This window comes from Zalophus californianus, chromosome 12 (assembly GCF_009762305.2).
Source record: "Zalophus californianus isolate mZalCal1 chromosome 12, mZalCal1.pri.v2, whole genome shotgun sequence".
Classification (NCBI taxonomy): Eukaryota; Metazoa; Chordata; class Mammalia; order Carnivora; family Otariidae; genus Zalophus; species Zalophus californianus.
The window spans coordinates 53,850,341-53,871,459 of NC_045606.1; positions in this window are offsets into that span (position 1 = coordinate 53,850,341).

Here is a 21,119-nt window from a genome sequence, read left to right on the forward strand (position 1 = left end):
TAGAAGAAAGCCATGCAAGTGAGGTGCTCTAAAATTCAATCCTCAGGAGCTTGATGGTAAACTCACTTCTCATTTCTTCACTGCTAAGGTTGAGTACCATTAGCCCCATGGTACAGATAAGGAAGCTGAGGCCCAGAGAAATCACACAGTTAACAAATAGAATTGTGCAGGGATAGATCCTGGAGGTTCCCACACTAATAAAATGAAGGCAAGAGGACTTAAACCGTGTGTTAGAAACAAAAAAACCTTTGTAGATGAGACCCAAATCTGGGTCTCCTGGCTCCAAGCCTGCCACCGGAGCCATCTCACTCAACGGAGGCTATACCTCACATCTGCTCAACCTTTGTCCAGTGCTTTCTTCCCCAGCCCTGGTGTGGATTGACCCCTAAAAAGAAAAAAATAAATAAATAGGGGTACTGTTGTTGCAGATTTGGTCTTTTTGTATATTCAAGCATGGTGAAAACAAAACTAAGAGGATCATCTCAATATATAGGGAGTCCTGAGAAAAATATGGATAGGTCACATTTCTTGTGATAAGAGTGCCCAGAAGATCACCATGCCAAATTTGTGGGAAGTAAACTATATGGCAAAAAGAGCACTCAGTATTTCAAGGAACTCTATAATAAAACCTTTGGTTAAAAATTAAAAGAATTCTTGTCAGTCAAAGCATAACATTCTAATTTCTCTTTTGATGGCTTGAATGTTCATACCCAGGGCTTTCTTAAGGTAGAGCACAATTATGCACACTAAGAAAATGTTGGAATTTGGATAGGCTTGTGTGGTGGACAGGAATCAAACCTGAGACATGGTTTGGATTCATTCAACAATAAGAAAGACTTTAAACACTGAAAATACCTGTCAATCCGGCTGGTTCCATCTCAACCGTGTGAATGATACTGTCAATAGCGTTTCCTGTCTAACTTTTTTTTTAGAGAGGGGATTGTGGAGGGGCAGAGGGAGAGAGAATCTTAAGCAGGCTCCACACCCAGCATGAGCCCGTCGCAGGGCTGGATCTCACCACCCTGAGATCACGACCTGTAGCCGCTTAACCAACTGAGCCACCCAGGCGCCCCTCCTGTCCTACCTTTAAAAGACAATTACTCGGGGCGCCTGGGTGGCTCAGTCGTTGGGCGTCTGCCTTCGGCTCAGGTCGTGATCCCGGGGTCCTGGGATCGAGCCCCGCATCGGGCTCCCTGCTCAGTGGGAAGCCTGCTTCTCCCTCTCCCACTCCCACAGCTTGTGTTCCTGCTCTCGCTGTGTCTCTCTCTGTCAAATAAATAAATAAATAAAATCTTTAAAAAAAAAAAAAGACAATTACTCTATTTTCCTAGAAACTCTGCTAGATTCATTGCAGTCATGGCCAAACTGTCTACACCTCCCTGGATCTGTGAACCTCTGCACTATTGCTCTGCACTCCTCTCCTTCAGAGGCAGTCTCCTTTCCCATGTCTGGAGTATGAACTGCTCTTGTGACTGCTTGAGCCAACGGGATGCCTGGGTCTCAGGAGGCCTTTCATGCTTCCATTCACAATCTTGGCCCCTGGGAATGCAGTGTCAACAATCCCGGGCCAGCCTGCTGGAGAAGGAGAGACCTGCGATCCAGTAGCCCCTACCCCCCACCCCACCCCTGCCTCTGCTGGCAGCCACCCCGCACCAGCCAGCTCCAAACCAACCTACCAGTGCCGCGAGAAAGCCTAGTTGTCATCATGTGAACCTGGCCTTGACCACAAGGACCACCCAGGTGATCAGACTCATAAGCCAAATAATGACTGTTTTAAGGCACTGAGTTTTAGGGTGGTTTGTTTTCACAACTAACTGACATAGAAATCAATCATGACAAAAAATTAGCTACTTTGACAGCATTTTCTGCTTAAACAACAACTGAAATTTTAGCACTGGTGGTTGATATCCCATCCTTCATCCGCTTTAATGTCATGGACAGACCCATGAACTGTGTCTAGCCTGAGCTTAAATAATTCTACACTATGATTATATTCACATGGAGTCCCTGACACACACGTTTGGCAAGATCATTGCTCTGGAAGTCAATACAAAACAGGGAAAGCAGAGTTTTCAGAACAAAGCGAACTTTTTTGTTGAATAGATCTGGCCACACACTCTAAAGATTCAGTGATTTCTCTTCTAGCATCTCATCAAATAACTAAGACTTTTTAGATAGGCTGTGATTATTCACGAGAACAGGAGTTCGGCAGGCTGGCCCCCTATTTTTGTAAATAAAGTTGTATTGGAACTCAGTCACGCACATTCATTAACATACTGTCTATGGCTGCTTTTGTGTGACAACAAACTTGAGAAGTTGTGATAGAGACCCTATAGCTCACAAAACCTAAAATGTTTAGTATATGACCTTAAACAGTTTTCCAACCTCTACAAATTTTTTACAAGTTAATCTATTTAAATGGCCATTATTAAGATACTCAAAAATTACAAATGCTGGCTTGACCAAGCCTAACTAATTGCATTGCAGGGGGAGAGAATACGAAAGGGAGGAAGGGGTGTCTGGGGGTATTGTCACACACAAAAAACGTAGGCATGCGACCCTTGTTGGGTCTGTTGGATGGATTTCGCGCCACTAAGCCACAGTTAGGTTATGCAAATAGGTGAGCCAGTGGTCATCCAGGATTTACACAAAGTTAAGCTCCAGCGAGCTTGGCCCCTCTGTTTTTGATAGCCCAATCATTAATCATGTTCCTTAGGAGTCACCTGATTCCCTTGCCAGAATCAGTTACATTTCAGGGATAGGAGAACTCATGGCCAGCGGAGGTAGGCAGCTGCGCTTGACAGTTACCTTCCTGAACTTTGGCATCCTGGGTTATGAAATGGCCACAGGTGGTCTCTGCCAGGCTGGACACTGTGGTTCTGAGCTGGAGCCAGCCAGTGGCACTAACGTGGCAGGCGTTCTGGTGGCTCGTGGGGCGGCTCCACCAGAGCAAATCCATGCATGCACAGACTTCCCTTAATCCCATCAGCCTGCTGACCCCAGCTGCTCAGCTTTTCAGCTTTTGAGGCCCTGAGCGTCAAACCCACATTACTGACGGAACGAGGCACCTGCTGGTGCGCCACTCAGCAAAGTGGGTAGACGTCAAAATGGTGGTGCCACCAACATACCCAAACCAGACACAGTAAACCTATCTGGCAGGAAGTGGTTCTGTACACCTAAGTTTAGCAGTGAAACGCCAGGTGGTAAGAATGCTGGTGCTTTTTCTTCTTCTGTTTTTTTTTTTTTTTTTTAAGATTTTTTTTTAAGATTTGAGAGAGAGAGAGCTCGAGTGAAGGGAGAGGCAGAGGGAGCAGCAGGCTCCCCGCTGATCCCCTGGGATTCAAGTCCCACAATCAACTTTAATGTCAAATATTTCAGGGGGCCCCGGACGGTTTTAGTGGCTCAGGAGCAGGACTTGGCTAATGCCTTTTTAAGTTCCCCAGGTGTTTTCACCGGCCAGCTCAGTTTGGGGCCCAGAGCCCTGTGGAAGCACAGCGAGTCCGGGCCTGACTTTGCTGGGCCTTATAGAAGGGGGAAGGGATCCATCGGTTACCTCTTGTCAATAACGCTTTACCCCTCAAAGCCTGTTTTTCTTTCTCTTTCCTTGACTGGTTAAGAACCCGAACCGCCACCTGCCTCCACATACACACACGCACGTGGGTTCAGCGTGCGCCACAGGCTTTCCTGCCTTTGCCTGGTTCCCAGGGGCACGGGGCACCTGCGGCTCCAGGTGCCGGCAGTGGGGGCTACTTGCTGGCACCCCGCTCCACGTCAAGGCACACACAAGGAGGGCTCCCCACCGCGGTACATGCTCTCTTTCCTCTCAGGGCGGCTGGCCATTTGGAAAATGTCCAACATTTTAAGATATAATTATCAAAACAATAGACCCCAAGCAAGTGGATGAGGTGAGAGATTCCATCAGTCGCCAAGTTTCAGGTTCTAATTGTGGAGTTTCCAGTTTAGTGGATTCCTTACTCTTGTTCGCGCTGTGGGTTAATCAACAGCCGTAGCCACGGCCGATCACAGAGAGAGTAAGAAAAGAGCACTTCCCTCTCGCTGGGCAGTTCTATACCTGGAGCAGTTTGGGATGGCAGAGCTCCAGAGACTGCAGAAAGCTGCCATTAACAGAGTAAATGCAGTCTCTTACACAGACGGAGCCCCGCTACTTGGTGGCACCTGTTTTTGAAGCTACATATATTAGCAACCCACAGTGAATCAGTCCTTTATTTTCAGGCCCCCAACACGAGCTTTTCTACTCCCAGGATGGCATTAGGTACTTCACCTGAGGAGTTAATGAGCTTACCTCGTAAAAATAGCACACTTGCCTATATTTACAGCCGAGAAATTTCTAGTGTTACCTTACATTTGGTGGCAGTGTTTAGCACTTACTAGATGCCTTCAAGGATAAATAAATGCAAAATGGTATAGAGTATCCCTCCTGTTGCATAGTCACCAACGGGGTGAAAAAAAAGAAGCACAAGAATTCAAGGGAGACCACCTGAGTGTGAGGCCCAACTCCAAGTTTTGTGTCTCTTTAGGCATATTTCTTAATCTCTCCAAGTGTGCTTCTGGAGCCAGGAACAACAGCCACTTCACGGAATGTGGCACAGAAATTAATGCTACCAGGTACTGCATTTGCTCCCCTACATGTCCAACCACCTTGCTGCTAGGCAGGTCATGTGACTAGTCGTAGCCGATGAAGTATGAGCAGAAATGACGTGTATTACTTCTGGCTAAGGTGAAAAGCCTGTGTGTGATCATCCCATCTCTCTTCCCTGGTCCAAGGGATGGAGAGGGCCACATTTTTTTTCAGATAGGTGCAGTTTAAAAGATGGCTCAGCTGGGTCCCTGAGTGACTCTGTGGAGCCGAGCACTCCCTTCCCTCTCCCCCTACTGCCATCTCCTCATGCCCCCTCACTGAGTAGATAGCATGAATAAGAAATCCTCTGAGTTGTGTTAAGGGATTTCCGAGTTACTTGCTCCATTCCTAATGGCCAGGGATACTGTAAGGTAGCAAAATGTAGCAGCCAAGAGCATGAGTTCTGGAACCGCACTGCCTTGATTTGAAGCTGAGCTTTATCACCCATGAGCTCTGTGATTGCTCTGAGCCTCAGTTTCCGTACTGAGACACGGAGGTAACTCCTCAGAAGACTGTTATAAATACCCATCAATAGATACAAAACCCTTAAAACAGCACCTTACACATAGGAAGCCCTCAGTAGATATCAGCTACTACTAGGTAAACTGCCTAGCACGTAGGAGATTCTCGGAAAATACTCATTTTCTGGCTCCACCATCTTCTCCCTCTCCTGGATCAGTGATCTTCAACCCGGCTGCACACTAACTTAAGAAGATGTGGAAAAGTCCTGAACCTGGGCTGCACTCGCAGATCTGATTTAATCCGCCTGAGTGGGACCCAGCTCGGAGAGTTTTCCTAACCCCTCAGGTGCATCTAACATGTGGTTAAGAACCACCCTTCCACACTTGGCAGCGAAGAGGAAAAACTACAAGTTTTCTCAAACTTGGTGAGTAACAAGATGTGGGATTTCCTGTGAGCCAGTATCCTTTCCCAGCTCCAGGAGGGTGGCATTCAAACCTCGGAGAAAAACGCCAAGCCTGGGTTGTGCTGACTTGACCGTGTGGCTGGTGCCGTATGTTCTCCCCTTAAGCCGTGGTCCGAAGCAGCATCTCTGCAGCGTGTAAGACCCCTGGGGGGATTAAATCCCGAAAAGAAGAGCGTTCGGGATTTTGTTAGCCATGACAGCCAGAACTGTGGATGTCTGCTGTTCTCGGTGGCCAGTGTGGGTGGCATGCCACAGATGCCCACGGGTACCAGCCCACAGGAAGCAGATGCAGGAGGCAAGCTCCTGGGTGTTGGAGGGCCGGGAGCCCAGCCCAGCGCGAACACAGGAAGGCCAAGCAAACCACCGAGAAAAATGTCAGGGTCTGAGGATTTGGGCAGTGGGGACTTTCTGACCATTGTGTTAGACGCAGGACTGGTAGCACTTGTTCCCTGGGCCAGAACTCACCAGGAGCTGTACTGCCACGGGCAGCTTCAGGATCTCGGGAAGAAGGTTCCCAGGCTCTTTGTGTGGAAGACGTCTGCCTGGAGGGTATGCTCTGGAGTTTCTCATAGCAATCCCACATTAGAATCCCACAGCAAGCTTCTAAAAGATCCTGATGCCTGTCTCCTCCCACGCCACTTCACTCCACTTCTGAACCTTGGCTGCACAGTGGAACCACCTGGCAAGCTTTAAAACATGGATACTTGGGTTCGCTCCCTGCCACTTCCACCTGGAGCTCCTAATTTAATTGGTGTGGGTGAAGCCTGGGCTGTTTGTAAGTTCCCCAAGTAGGGACGCCTGGGTGGCTCAGTCAGTTAAGCATCTGCCTTCAGCTCAGGTCATGATCCCAGGATCCTGGGATTGAATTCCCACATCGGGCTCCCTGCTCAGTGGGGAGTGTGCTAATCTGTGTCTCTCTCTGCCCCTCCCCCTGCTTGTGCGCACACGCCCTCTCTCTCTGACAAATAAATAAAATCTTAAAAAAAAAAAACAAAGTTCCCCAAGTAGTTCTAATGTGCAGATAAGGTGGGAACCACTGCCTAAGAAAAACCTAGGAGCGAGAGATTCTGATCCAGGAGGTCTGGGTCTGGGTGGGGGTTCAGGAATTGAACTTGAAACTGTCTTCCCAAAATAGGAGGTACCTGGATTCCACTTGAAGAGACAATGTGCTTGGCTGTCTGTATATGGTACAGAAACAACAATACGAATTTAATCACATCAATTTAGGAAAAGTAAATCAATCTGATGATCTGGCATTATGTAGACATAACATCCTACTGATTGGTTAAAATTCCTCTTTTCAAGCAGCCGTCTTGCTATCCTATGGAAAGGGCTGTCACATGGTATTTGGGCGTTTTGATTACATCGACTGGTGCATTCCAACACTGCCCATAAGGTCCTCATCTTGTACCCCCCCCATGTCGCCGCAATGCCTGGCACACACAGGACAATTAAGTAGCAGGCAAAGTGAGACCCGTAGTTACTTGGGAATCTTTAAAAAAGAACAAGCAAACGAGGCCCCACCCTAGACTAAATGAGCAGAAATGTTTGGTGTGGGGCCTAGGCATGTGTTCTATCAGCTCTTTACATAATGGACAGGTTTTTTTTTTTTTTTTTTGTTTAGCCAAGGTGACCAAATTTCAGTGTGTGGAGGTTCGGCTTGCCTCGATCTTGCTCTGATATCACTCTCTTTTCTCCTAGTTGAAGAGACGCCTGTCAGCCTGGCAGATGATCATGCCGAAGGCTCTCTCTCCCTACCTTCCCTCCCTAATCTCCTAAACGGACTTGTCACATCCAGGGGGCTTTAGCACTTAGAGATTTGCAGCTCTCTGAAAAATCCTTCCCTGGCCGACTAGTGAGCTCCCAAGTGGAAGGCACGGGCTCATGTTAGCATGGCCAAGGCTTGATGGAATGATGTTCTGGAAAAATCGAGCCAGTAGACCTCCTAAAACAGCTGCAGCTGACAATGCCCACCCCCTAATGTGGGTTCTGGACCCACAATGCACCTGGAGGGGAAAGGAGATTTTTCCAGAATGGGATGAGGAAAGATATGAGTATCAGTACGGAAGGGGGCAGAGTAGGGGGGGCGCAAGGAATGAGGGGTGCAGGAGCACGTTGGGATGCAGGGTAGTGGGGTTCTGAGCATGGGCCCAGAAAGAGGCTGAGGACGAGAGATGCTGCTTGTGGGTGGGACCAGCTCAGCAGTGGACAGGGAGGCTTGGAGAACTAAAGGAAATCCAGTCCCAGTGACTGAATCCCCACCTGGGTCCCTTGTGCCACCTCCCTGTCCCGGTGAGCTGCTTGGACCTGGACCCTGTTAAAGTTGGCTTTGCCTCCATCCTGTCAGTCAGCTCTGCCCCAGCCTGTCGTCCACCTCGGGAACCCTCCCCAATGTCTGGGCCCTGCTCTCTGAGAGACTTCCCAGATAGAAGAGCTGCTGCCAAACACCTCCACATGCCACTAAGATAAGGTGACATTGGAGCAGAGACCTGAAGGAAGAAGGGTACCCCACAGCTATGTGGATGTGTGGGGAAAGGGCATTACAAGCAAAGTGAACACAAGTGCAATAGCCCTGGGGCACGGGCGCACTTGGCTTGTTCCAGGAGCGAGTGGACTTGAATGATTTGGGGAATGGGGTAAGAAATAGGGTAGGAGAGGTGGCAGACATAATACATAAAGGAATAGGAATCTGGATTTTACTCTAAGCGAAATGAGCAAGATACTCTTGTCAAAAACTCACAAAACTTGCAATCCGAGCCAGCTAAAATAACAAGGAATGAGCAAAGATGAGCTGAAGTCAGAAAAACTAGGATGTGGCCCTCATTCTAGCTCTGTCTTCTGTGACAAAGCCTGATGACAAGTTCGATTTCCACTCCACCTGCTGCTGGGTCCTTCTCCCCGGAAGCAGCCCCATCCCAGGGAGACTGCCCTGTTCCTTCCCCTGTCTACCTTATCCATGTGTAGTTAGGCCTTCCTTGCCCTATGTCACAAGTATGAAAAGTGTTCGTGTCCCCCCTCTTGGCCCAGCGGAAGAGAAAGGAGAGAATCAACAATAGCCCTGGTTAGTTAAGCCTCTTAGCATGCATGCTGCGTGGCAATGGGCTAGTGAGAAGGGGAAGCTGTTGCTCCCGGCCCTGAGAGACCATCATCCCTCCTTCCCCTTGTCCCGCATCTCCCACTCTGTCCACCACCACATGCTCCATGTGCTAAAGGCTAAGTTGATGTTCTGTTGTCAAGCCCAGGGGCTCTGACTTCATTCAATGACAGGGAATGCTCGATCTGATTCTCTAAAATACACACCGGCCATGTATACATCTCTTACCCACCTTGCCACACTCTGCCTCATACTCCTTGGTCACTTGAGACATCTGGTCCCGAAGCAGGTGACACAGTTATGGCCAGGATTCCAGAAATTCACTGTACTCTAGTCATCACTAATGTAGCTTAAAGAATAATCTAGGTAGCAGACTTCGGAACAGCATATCCGTAATCAGTACAGTTAAAGACAACTTGGCAAATGACACATAAAGATAAAATATCTCTATGTACGTGTGCGTGTGTACGCATACACGTATGCGGCTACTAAGTTTCCCCATAAAAAATGGATAAAGAACACAAAAGGCAAGTAACAAAAGAAATATAAATGCTTGAAGACCTCAACCTCTCTAAGACTCAAAGAAAGGTCTATTAAAATACCGAGAGTAGTGTTATTTAGAAAAGGGGGGGGGAATATATTCTCCAGCATTACTGATGGAAATGTAAAGTGGTACGACAATTCTGGAGGGAAATCTAGCAACAGGTAGGAAAATTTTAAACAGGCAAACCCTTAACTTGGCTCTTTTACTTCTAAGTATTTATCTTGAAGAAATAACTGGACAATTCCACAAGGATTTATGTGTGAGGATATCCAGGGATAACGACCTAAACCTCCACAGTTAAGCAGACGCTTAACTGACTGAGCCACCCGGGCAGCCCGCCACCCCTCTTCTTTTCATCCCTCCTCCCCCCCTCCTCTTCCTGTTGTTCCTTCTCTTCATCCTCTCCTGCCCAGTCCATCGTCCTCCACACCACCATCGCCGACATTTATTGTGTATTTCCTGTGCATCAGACACTTCCAAGAATGCCGCATACCCCCATTCTCACACATACCCTAGGAAGGATTCCACTGGGGCCATTTAAGGTAGTTTCATCCAAGAGCTCTCTCTACTTGCTGGGCACCAGATGTCCTCTAGACACCACCCATTGGGGCGGTAGGAGGTGGGGAGGAGTGATGAAAAGAGGGAGCTCGTTAAATAAGTCAGGCTACACGCATAGCATCGACTAGTCCTTCCTGACCAAAAATGACGTAAAGCGGTATTTATTGACATGAAAGGGAATCCACGATATACTAAGTATGAAAAGCTAGATTACAAATTATATTATATAGATTACATATAATATTATATTATATAACATAATATAATAATATATATCAGAAAGAAACCATTTTGGGTTACCTTTGGATGATGGGATTTTGATTTTTAGTCTTTCCTTTTTTTTTACAGTTTCTCTGAATTTTAAATAATGAACACTTGTGATTTCTTCAGTCAGAGAAAATCAGTAATGCTGAAATGCTCTGAAAAGTGAGGTGAAATGCTCAGTCAGTAGACCTCAGTAGAAAGGAGATTCCTTCCTCCTCTGTTTCCAGCCAGAAGCCAATCCATCATGTCATCTCCAGATAGCACCAGGCTGCAACTGGCTCAGACAGATGAACGTCTATCCTATTTTTAAAAGCTCCTGGAGAAAGAGGCTTCAACCTTCCCCTTGACAATCCATTCCACCAGGGTTTATCAAATTCATCTGAAAAAGAAATTTCCCCTTATATCTAATGTGAAACCCTTGCTCTGTGACTCAAGCCATTGCTTCTTTCCCTCAGCTTGCAGTGAAATTAGGAAATGGTGACTGCATTTGTCCTTATCTAGAGCAATTAGTTTCCAGAAAGTCTACAATTATATACAGTCTACAACCGTATACGCGAAAGTGAAACACATGTGTGTATTCTCTCTCTCTCTCTCTCTCTCTCAAACACACACATACACTTTCAGGGCAGTCTAAATCGGCGTTAAACATAAGCAAACCTTACATTCCGCGCCTTGGGCTCAATGCAAGAAGCCATTTGGAAAGCCCACCCCATCCTCGGCTGCTCTGAAGCACAGAATTTCAGCCCCGGGTGGTTTGTCTTGTCCTTTCAGTGGTGGCAACATCAGGAGCGTAACCCTGAGCAGGAATACGAACTGGAGATGTTGAGGAAGTGATCTCGGACTGTTCCGGTTGATAGAGGAGTGTAGCACCCTCAAACCCTGAGAAAAGGAAAGAGAAGAAGTTTGCTGATATGGACAGCCAGTATGAATGATACATTGTGACAAGAGCTTTTCTGCCCTTCTCTCTCTCTCTTTTTTTTTTAAAGGATTTTATTTATTTGTCAGAGAGAGAGAGTGCACAAGCAGGGGGAGCGGCAGGCAGAGGGAGAAGCAGGCTTCCCGCTGATCAAGCTCCATCCCAGGACCCTGGGATCATGACCTGAGCCGAAGGCAGACGCTTAACTGACTGAGCCACCCAAGCAGCCCGCCACCCCTCTTCTTTTCATCACTCCTCCCTCCCTCCTCTTTCTGTTGTTCCTTCTCTTCATCCTCTCCTGCCCAGTCCATCGTCCTCCACACCACCATCGCCAACATTTATTGTGTATTTCCTGTGCATCAGACACTGTCCCAAGAATGCCACATACCCTCATTCTCACACATACCCTAGGAAGGATTCCACTGGGGCCATTTAAGGTAGTTTCATCCAAGAGCTCTCTCTACTTGCTGGGCACCAGATGTCCTCTAGACACCACCCATTGGAACCACAGAAGGGTTTCCCTGTCCTTAGGGAAGCCTGGGGTTGCGGGAGGCATGCCCATGAGCCTATCATGACTCAGGGACCAAGGTAGTGGAGCAGGGTAGAGTGGTGGGCAGACCTCAGGCTTTATAGCCTAGAGCAAATGCTACCATATCTCCACCCACAACCCTTGGACAATCATGCATTCCAGATGATTTCCAATTGTCACGGTCTGCATCTCTGCACCTGAGGGTGTTTGTTCCCCAATCTAGGCATTCAACCAATGACTCTCGGGTATTGGTGTATAAATACCCCAGCTCCCTCAGCTCTTGAGTGGGCTAATTTGGGGTCATGAGTTTTGTGCTTTTTCTTTTGGAGATTAAACCATAATTGCCATTGTACTAGCTGATATAATAATGTATACTTTTTTGGCTGCCTCCCCTCTCCTGGATTACTTTCCATGGCCCAATACACTATTTGCACTTGAATTTTTGTCTCAGGGTCTCCTGAGTCAGGAAAAACTAACTAAGGCAGACTCTAACTTAGATCTCATTTGAATTCCATCTCCAGTACTTTCTTTCTATATGATCTTGAAAAGCTTTCACTCTCTGGAAAGGGGGAAAGCTGGTGCAGGGCTTAGACATTATTATATATATAAAGTTCTGGTGCACAAGCCTTCAAGAAATGGCCATTCTTACTGTTACTCTTTACTGAAGGAGGTGCTATTGATCTATGGTCAACTGTTCCTAGTCCTTTTTTTTTTTTTAAGATTTTTATTCATCTATTTGAGACAGAGAGAGAGATAGTGATAGAGAAAACCTGAGCAGGGTAGAGCGACAGAGAGAGAGAGGGAGAATCAGACTCCTCACTGAGGAGGGAGCCCAACATGGGGCTGGATCCCAGGACCCCAGGATCATGACCTGAGACTGACTGAGCCACCCAGGTGCCCCACTGCTTCTATTCCTAAACAATTATAAGACATCTTTTCCTTCCTCATTAACACTTCTGGAAACTCTAACCTCAAAGGCTTAAAGCTGACTGCTCTCCAGCCTAGGACTAAGAAAGCTAACAGCAAATTTGACCTAGTGTAAAGACCTGATGTAGTTCCTCAGAGTTCAAGTTCTACTTCAAAGAAATAATTGCAAGTAATTTTCTGAGAATGAGTTTTGTCAAATTGTTCTACCCACTTGCTAATTTAGAGATGCTAATTCCTTCCTTGGGTAGAGTGCTTTAATGTTGTCAGAACATTGCCATCCGACGTTTATAATTGCATCTGATTCTCATGTCCGATCCTTATGTCAGGATAGGATAGGTTGTGCTCCCTCATGAACCCCCACAATCTCGGTGGATTAACACAACAAATATGTATTTCTTGCTTGCTCTCTCATGAGTCAGCTGGGAGATCTACCCCCCTGTCATCTCTGTAGGATCTACACTGACAGAGTGGCCATCATGGAACATGGCTGCTCATTGTGGCAGAGGAAGAGAGCATTCAGGAGTGTTCCACTCTAGCAAGTCAATGTTGCGCTCCAAAGTAACACTCTCATTTCCTCTCACAATTCACAGGCAGGATCTGGTCATGTGGTTGATCCTATCAGGCACCTGGAAGGCAGGCAACAAGAAGTTGAATAGATGTGGGGACCACCACCACATTATTTTACCCACTGTATTATGGAAAGTATGAGAAATGGCAAGTTTCAGTGCTTTCTTAGAGTCCCCCAGAGAGTGTGGGCCTAGGGTTCTGGTGTGGTTCCTGAGATGCCTAAAGAAGACTACATTAGGAGGCAACGTGGGTCTGGTTTCTCTCCTATCTCTCTGAAACTCAACAAACCTGAATCGTCTTTGTAATGGTCCTACCCACTGGCAATCTCAAGGTCAAGGACTGAATGGTCAAAGAAACTGAATTACTGGAAGAGTTTAGGGATCAAGTGGTAAAGGGATTTTTTTCTAAAGCAGTAGATTGTGTAAAGAAAGTGGCCCCTTCCTCTAGCCTACCACCTTATCCCCAGAACCAGGTAGAACTCTCCAACCAGTGGAATTGTAAAGCATTCAGTCCATATTGCTAATATGTGGTGTTTTTCTCTGAAGTCTGGAAGCTTCTACCCAGTAGTGTTCTGGAGATTGCTCATATCAGCCTCCAAGAACCAGCTGCAAGCATCTTTTCCCAGCACCACATTTAGGAATATCACAATGGTGCCTTGAAATTGGCCACGGTAGGAATATTTACACCACAGAAATTGGAAAATCCGGGCCTCTTTTCTCCCAGAGAGCTGGTTGGTAACTGTGTACATGTCTCCATGCTCAATCCTTCACATATAATTGGCGTTTCCTTCATCTTCTTGCCCACCACATGGGCACGCATGGTTTGTTGAAGACTGGAGAGCTTCTCTGAGGAGAGACATTGTCTTATCTCTTTTTAAAATTCTTTCCTTGCCCGGCAAATACTTATATGGCCTGTACTATTTGCCAGTCATCGTTCTAATTACTTACATGTATAAAGTCTCTAATCCCTGTGAGGAAGGCACTATTATTTTACAGATGAACAAACAGAGGCACAGAGAGGGTAGGTAACGTTCCCAGGTCACGCAACCAGGATTTGAACCCAGGTGGTCCAGCTCAAGCATCTGTACTTACAACAACCACATGCTACTGCCTCTCTCTCAGAGCACATAATAGAAGAACAGAAAGATTTTGATTCGTTAAAAAATGACGTTAAACCCCCATTTTTCTGAATCTACAATACGAATTATGCCTGGCAAGGTAAAGTAGATTTTTTCATTTAATATTCGTTCATTGGACACCGGCTGTCTGCTGGGCTCTGTGCTAAGCGATGACAAGAATACAAGGATGACAGTAATAGGAGGTACCATTTACTGTGCTCTTACGAAACAGGCCCTGTGGCAGGTGCTGAGGGCCTACAAAGATGATGACGATGACAGGAGGACAGCACCAGAAGTTACACTACCTGAAGCCTTGGGCTGCGTGTCATTACATTTCAATTTTGCCACACCTTGTGAGACAAATATTTTTCATGTTGTGCCCATTTTACAGGTGAGGAAACTGAGGCCTGGGGAGGTGTCAGAAGCCACACGGGACGTCAAAGAGCTCACAATGCCGGCTGCTCCTCTCTAGTCTATCAGGCAGTAGAGGTAGGGGTTTCCCTCCGTCACCTTCACTCACACCACAGCCAGGCTGTTCCATCTGTGTTCCAACTCAATTCTGAAAGTTTCCTTTTCGACCTTCAGGAGAGCTCTGATGTTGTCAGTCCAACATCTTGAATATATAGTGAGAGGAAGTCCAGTAAACCAAAGAGAAAAGATTTTTCCAAGCAGTTTGTAGGAAACATGAATCACTGGCATTTCGAAGAAACCTGTAACGAGCACAGGTGAGCATGATATTCATCAAGTTCAACACATGGTGCCACTGAGACCAGAAACTCATAACGTGCTCAGTAGGGAACTGAAAACCAAAGTATGGACCTCTTCTTCCCATATACACCCGACTTTGTAATTAGAACCTCCTATGGGAACATTTTCAGTATGAACATAACTTTGAACTTGGAATTATCAAAGTTAACTTTGAAATGAAATGTCCCTATCAGATAGTGGGATAAACGTTTAAAAAAATATGCTAGAACTTGAACTATCTATTTGAATGTTTTTATCTTTAAAAATGATACCATAGAAGGTTATTCTCTTGTTTAATAGTGCTATCACTTAAAAATATCGATGGTCCTATTTTTAGATTTGTTTTCTGGTTTAATTTAGGAAACACACAGAAAATGCAACCCTGTGTGTGTGTGTGTGTGTGTGTGTGTGTGTGTGTGTGTGTGTTACGATGCAGTCCATATTTCTGGTTCTCTTTAATAGCTCACCTTACTGAATATGTTTGGTTCCAAATGACTTTATGCTCTTTCTAAAAACAAACTTTACCTGCCATCAATATTGTAACCACTAAGGGAGAGCCAGAAGAATATGCCCTGGGCTCTGCGGGGCAATTTCAAAAGAACAGTCCCCCAAATGATGAGAGGGAGAACTTCATTAAATATTCAAGCTGAATACTTTGAGGATAAACATTCTCATTTGAGCTTAAACATACTCAGTGGTAGGATTTGTTTTTAGTCTTACTACTTTCAAAAAGATTTAAGATTTAAAGCAGTCATTGACCACTTAAATCGTCAGTCATTTTATCCTAAGATTTCATATGACCAAGTTTCAGGGAAATACTTGTTTTGTTTGAATGAGAAGGAAAAAAATGAAGTTTTATGTTAAAGGACGTGAAAAGGAAATCTTGGGAGAAAAAGATCATAAAAATTCTTTATTGAAATATAGATTTAACATAATAAGATATGACAAACAACTGGGATAAGGTGAAATTATTTTCAATCCTTACCATATGTTATAGAGCAGAATAAATAGAGACAAATGCAGTGTAAAAAGACTGCAGGAGCAAGGACAAGTGCCGGCGAGGTTGTGGAGAAGCTGAAGCACTGCTGATGAGAACATGAAATGGCATAGCCACTTTGGAAAATATTTGGCTGCTTCTTAAAAAGCTAAGCATAAATTTGGGGCATCTGGGTGGCTCAGTCGGTAAAGTGTCTTGATTTCGGCTCAGGTCATGATCTCAGGTTGTGGGATCGAGCCCCGCGTATGGCTCTGAGCTTAGCGGGAGGTCTGCTTCAGATTCTCCCTCTCCCTCTGCCCCTTGTCCCTCTCTCAAATAAATAAATATTTTTTTAAAAAGTTAAGCATAAATTTACTATATAGCCAGCCACTCCACTCCCAGGTATCTACTCAAGAGAAATAAAAATATATATCTATGCAAAGACATGTATGTGAATGTTCATAGCAGCTTTATTCATAATAGTCAAAAGGTAGAACAACCCAAATGCCCATCAGTGGATGAATGGATAAGCAAAATGTGTTGTATCCATCAATGGGCTACTATTTGGCCATGAAAAGAAATGAAGTGCTGATATATGCTACAGCATGGCTAAACCTTGAAAACATTACACTAAGTAAAAAGAACCAGTCACAAAAAAAATTGTTTATTGTATGATTTCCTTTATATGAAACATCTGGAATGGGGATATTCGTAGAGGCAGAAAGTAAATTCGTCTTTGCCCAGGGCTAGGAGTAGGAATGAAGAATGACTGCAGGAAATGTCTTTTGTGGTGATGAAAATGTTCCAAATCTAGACTGGAGTGAGGTTTGCACCGCCCTGTAAATTTACTAAAAAGTCACTGAATTGTGTACCATTGAAATGAATCGATGGTTTCTCAATCACACCTCAATAACACTATTAAAAAGAGGGGCACCTGGGTGGCTCAGTCGTTAAGCATCTGCCTTCAGCTCAGGTCATGATCCCAGGGTCCTGGGATCGAGCCCCACATCGGGCTCCCTGCTCAGCGGGAAGCCTGCTTCTCCCTCTCCCACTCCCCCTGCTTGTGTTCCCTCTCTCGCTGTGTCTCTCTCTGCCAAATAAATAAATAAAATTAAAAAAAAAAAGAAAATATTTTAAGTAAAAAAAACACTGTTAAAAATAAACACTGGAATTAATGACTTTACCTTCTATCTATTTCTGGTTCCCAAACTTAAATTTAATGTAAAAATAACAGAGGATGTTAAGTATGATTACATAAAAATGTAGAGGTGTTACACATCAAAACACAAAATAGAAATAGAAGAATAAATTGACAATAATATTTACCATATATAAGACAAAAACAACGCAATTTGGATATAAGTTATAGTATATAAAGTTTGCATACAAATCCATGAGAACAAAGTAGTGAGATCCCAAGTGGGTAAAGGATACCAACAGACTAGTTCACCCCTTCTTTGAAAAATGACTAATAAACATTAGAAAAATATATCTGACCCTAGGAATAAGCAGAAGAATATAAATTTAAAAAGCTATAATTTTCACCAATTAAAGTAGCAAATTGTTTTGGATAAAACATTCCATACTGGTCTAGGTATGGTGAGACAAATTCTTGTGTGCTCTCTTGCAGTAAATATAAATAAAGACATCTTTTCAGCAAAACAATTTGGTTGTCTCAGAAGCCTGAAAAAAAATCTATAACTTTTGGCTAAATAATTCTACTGTAATTATAGGGTGCTAGCTTAAGAAACTAATTTAAGATACAGAAAAAAACTTCATGTACAAAGATGTCCAACTAAGTACTATTTATAATAATAACAAAAAAACAACCTGAAATAGAATATGTAAGTAAACTGTTCTACATTCATACAATGAAATACTATGTCACCATTAAAATAACTTTTGAAGAATTGATAACATGGGGACATATTTGAGTCATCATGTTCCGTGGGAAAAAAACCCCATCGGTATACAAATTGTTAATGGGGAAAAAAAAATCACGTCAGGATATCATCTCAATTAGTAAAAAAATGTATGGAAAAAAGACTGGATGGAAATATACTAAAATATTAACTGTTACCACCTCTGAGTAAGTGGGATTTTCAAATATGTATCATAACAATACTTTTAGTTTTTAGAAAACATAATTTAACGGGCTTTATTAAAAGGAAATCCTCAAAGCAAAAGACCAAAGGCAGGTAATCCCAGAATAGTTCACTGCCTATGGTTTGAAGGTCATCATAACCTTGTGTATCAAAAACTCATACTGGATTAACCGACCCAATGATTTAGTATCATACATTAAACTTTAATTCACTGGACAGATGCTGTACTGCCTATTATTCACATGTTCTTTAAACCCACTAACTGCTAGGTTGGCAGCATGAGCTTGTTTTGCAAGGAAAAAGTTAGCAAGCCATCTACCAGCTGGGGCTGTCCACCAACACTCATGGCGTTTTTTGTTGCATTTGACGATGGCCCAACAGAGCAATCACTGTCTACAGTATGTCAAAAGGAACCATGCAATTAAGTCAATCCAGGCCCAAAGTCAGTGAATTCAATGAGACGAATAAGGTTAAAAAAAAGAGTCAGTTGGTATCACATGAAGCAAAACTGACTGATTGACTGAACTTCTCACTTTCCAACTGATTTGCATAGTATTCTGAGCAGTCCAACCTGCAGCTGTTTCCAGCTACACTCTCTCACTAGAGCTAATAATAAATTTTTAAAAATCTGTGATACAATTCATCAAGGTACCGCGGTTTCCATTTTGACAGGCAACCTCCCGCGGCACAGCCTACATGAACTGCAGGAGCTGGGAGGCATCCAGCCTTATGCCAGAGCAGAAATTCTGAGGAAAGCAAGTCCTTCGTATCTGACTTCTAAAGAAAAAGCAAAAGGAGCCTTTTCTAACAAGAGCTACCCTGCTGAAACCAACCCTAATTCCCAAGGGTGCTTGCCATTTCATATTTACGAACGGCCTTTACAACCTCAGTGGCTACAACAGGTTCCTTGGACTGTTGTGTTCCTGTTGTCTTCCCTCTTGTTTGTCCTCTCTGTGTATGGATACTCATCAGGCTAGAAATATCTGTTCTATTAACCCCTGCCAAAGAAAGAAGGCACCCCACCAGCCCAGCGTGGAAGGAAAGTACTACCTCGGAGGTAAGGAGCCCCAGGTCTGGTCTCAGGGATTTCACTGGCAGCGAGACCTTGGGTAAGCCACTCTGCTGCACAGCTGTGCACTGCACCAAAAAATGGAAAGTTTGAAAAGTGTCATATTCAAGAATCTGGTAAACCATGGGGCGCCTGGGTGGCTCAGTCATTAAGCGTCTGCCTTCGGCTCAGGTCATGATCCCAGGGTCCTGGGATCAAGCCCCGCATTGGGCTCGCTGCTCGGTGAGAAGCCTGCTTCTCCCTCTCCTTCTCCCTCTCCCATGCCCCCTGCTTGTGTTCCCTCTCTTGCTGTATCTCTCTCTGTCAAAGAAATAAATAAAATTTAAAAAAAAAAAAGGAATCTGGTAAACCAGATCCTCTGAAATCCTTCCCTAAAATGCAAAATAAAATAAAGAAACATCATTTAGTTGAAATGCATAGCTAAGCTCACAAGAAAGTAAGGGGAATCCTCAGAAGACCAAAAAAATGAAGTGAGAGCAAGAAATCAGAATTTTTTAAAAGTGGTGAAACCAAGGTTGCCAGGGGACATTTGCTGATAATCATGGCTCAGGAAGACAGAAATGAGGACTTGGACCTTTAAAAGGTATCAGGTCAAAAAGCAGACGCTCTCTTCTGCCATCCTAACTCCATGAATTAAGTTAAATCTCCAAAGGGCTACCTACACCTTCAGGAAAAGGGGGAGTGACAGCGAAAGCAAGAAGAAGACTGTCGCATGAAGGCAGAGCTATGGCTCCAGGTGAAAGGGAAAGTAGTCTCCCCTGAGAATGTGTAACTTCAGGCCAACCTGCATTTTGTCATTCATCACATATTTATTGAACACCTACCATGTGCTGGGCTGTGAGCTAGATGTTGAAAATATAGCAATGGACAAAACAGGTCAGCCCTGCCTTGAAGGAGATTATACTCTAACCATGGAAGACAGATAGTAAAAAATATGTATATAAATCAGGTGATGATGAATGCTAAGAAGAAAAATAAATAAGGGTGAGGATGATAATAAGTGACTGGATAGGAGTAGAATTTTTCTATAGTTTGGTGAGGGAAGGACTCTGGCGACATAATATCTAAGCAAGCCTTGAAAGGAGTGAGGGAGTGATCCGGGCAGTGGTCAAAGGGAAGTGCTTTCCAAGAAGAGGGGACGAAAAATGTAAGAGGTCCTAAACCAGGGCTGTCTGAGCAAAAGAAGAGCCCAGAAGATAGAGCCCTAGAGACAGCGGGGGCCGGACCACAGAGCACCCCGTGGGCCATGTGGCGACTTGGAGTTGGTTGTAAAGAGCTAAGAAGATGATGAAGGTTGAGTTAACATTCAGAAGTCTTACTCAGAGTGCTGTTTGGGGAACAGACCATAGGGGAGCAAGAGCGGAAGCCAGAGAGCCAGTTAATACAAGAGGCCCAGCAAGAAGTGATGGTGGCCTAGACAACTTCGTGCTATGGTCTGAGTGTTTGTATCGCCCCAAATGCACATGTTGAAATCCTAACCCCCAGAGATGACGGTAGTAGAAGGTGGGGCCTTTGGGAGATACTTAGGTCATTAGGGCATGGCCCTCATGAGTGGAATCAGTATTCCTATCAAAGAGACCCCACAGAGCTCCCTAAGCCCCTTTTCCCATGTGAACGCACAGCCAGAAGATACGAGCCATGAACCAGGAGGAGGGCTGGTTCGCAAAAAGTAACCATGCTGGTGCCTTGGTTTTGGACTGCCAGCCTCCACAACTGTTGAGCAAGACATTTCCATTCTTTATAAGCCACCTGATCTATCGAAGTTTGCTATAGTCACCTGAAAAGGCTAAGACACTTGGCATAATGGAGATGGCAAAAACGGCCACCAGGATGTCCTGATGGACTGGAAGTGGCTTGCAAGAGAGAGAGGATCAAACGTGATTTTGAGACCTGTGGCCTGATTCACTGGAAGAAGAGGGCTGGCTTTCCTGAGAGGGGGAAGGCGGGGGAGGGACAGCTGGAAGACTGGTGGAGATCGCCCGGCCAGGTGTGGGTGTACTCCACTTGACATCACATGAGACCTGCGGTTACAGACATGGTTGTTATGCCAGTAAGTTTTGACAAAATGGACACGTTTCCTAAAAAAGTCTAACCTTCCAACTCTGATTTAAGAAGAGAAAACCTGGCTATTCTTATAAGCTT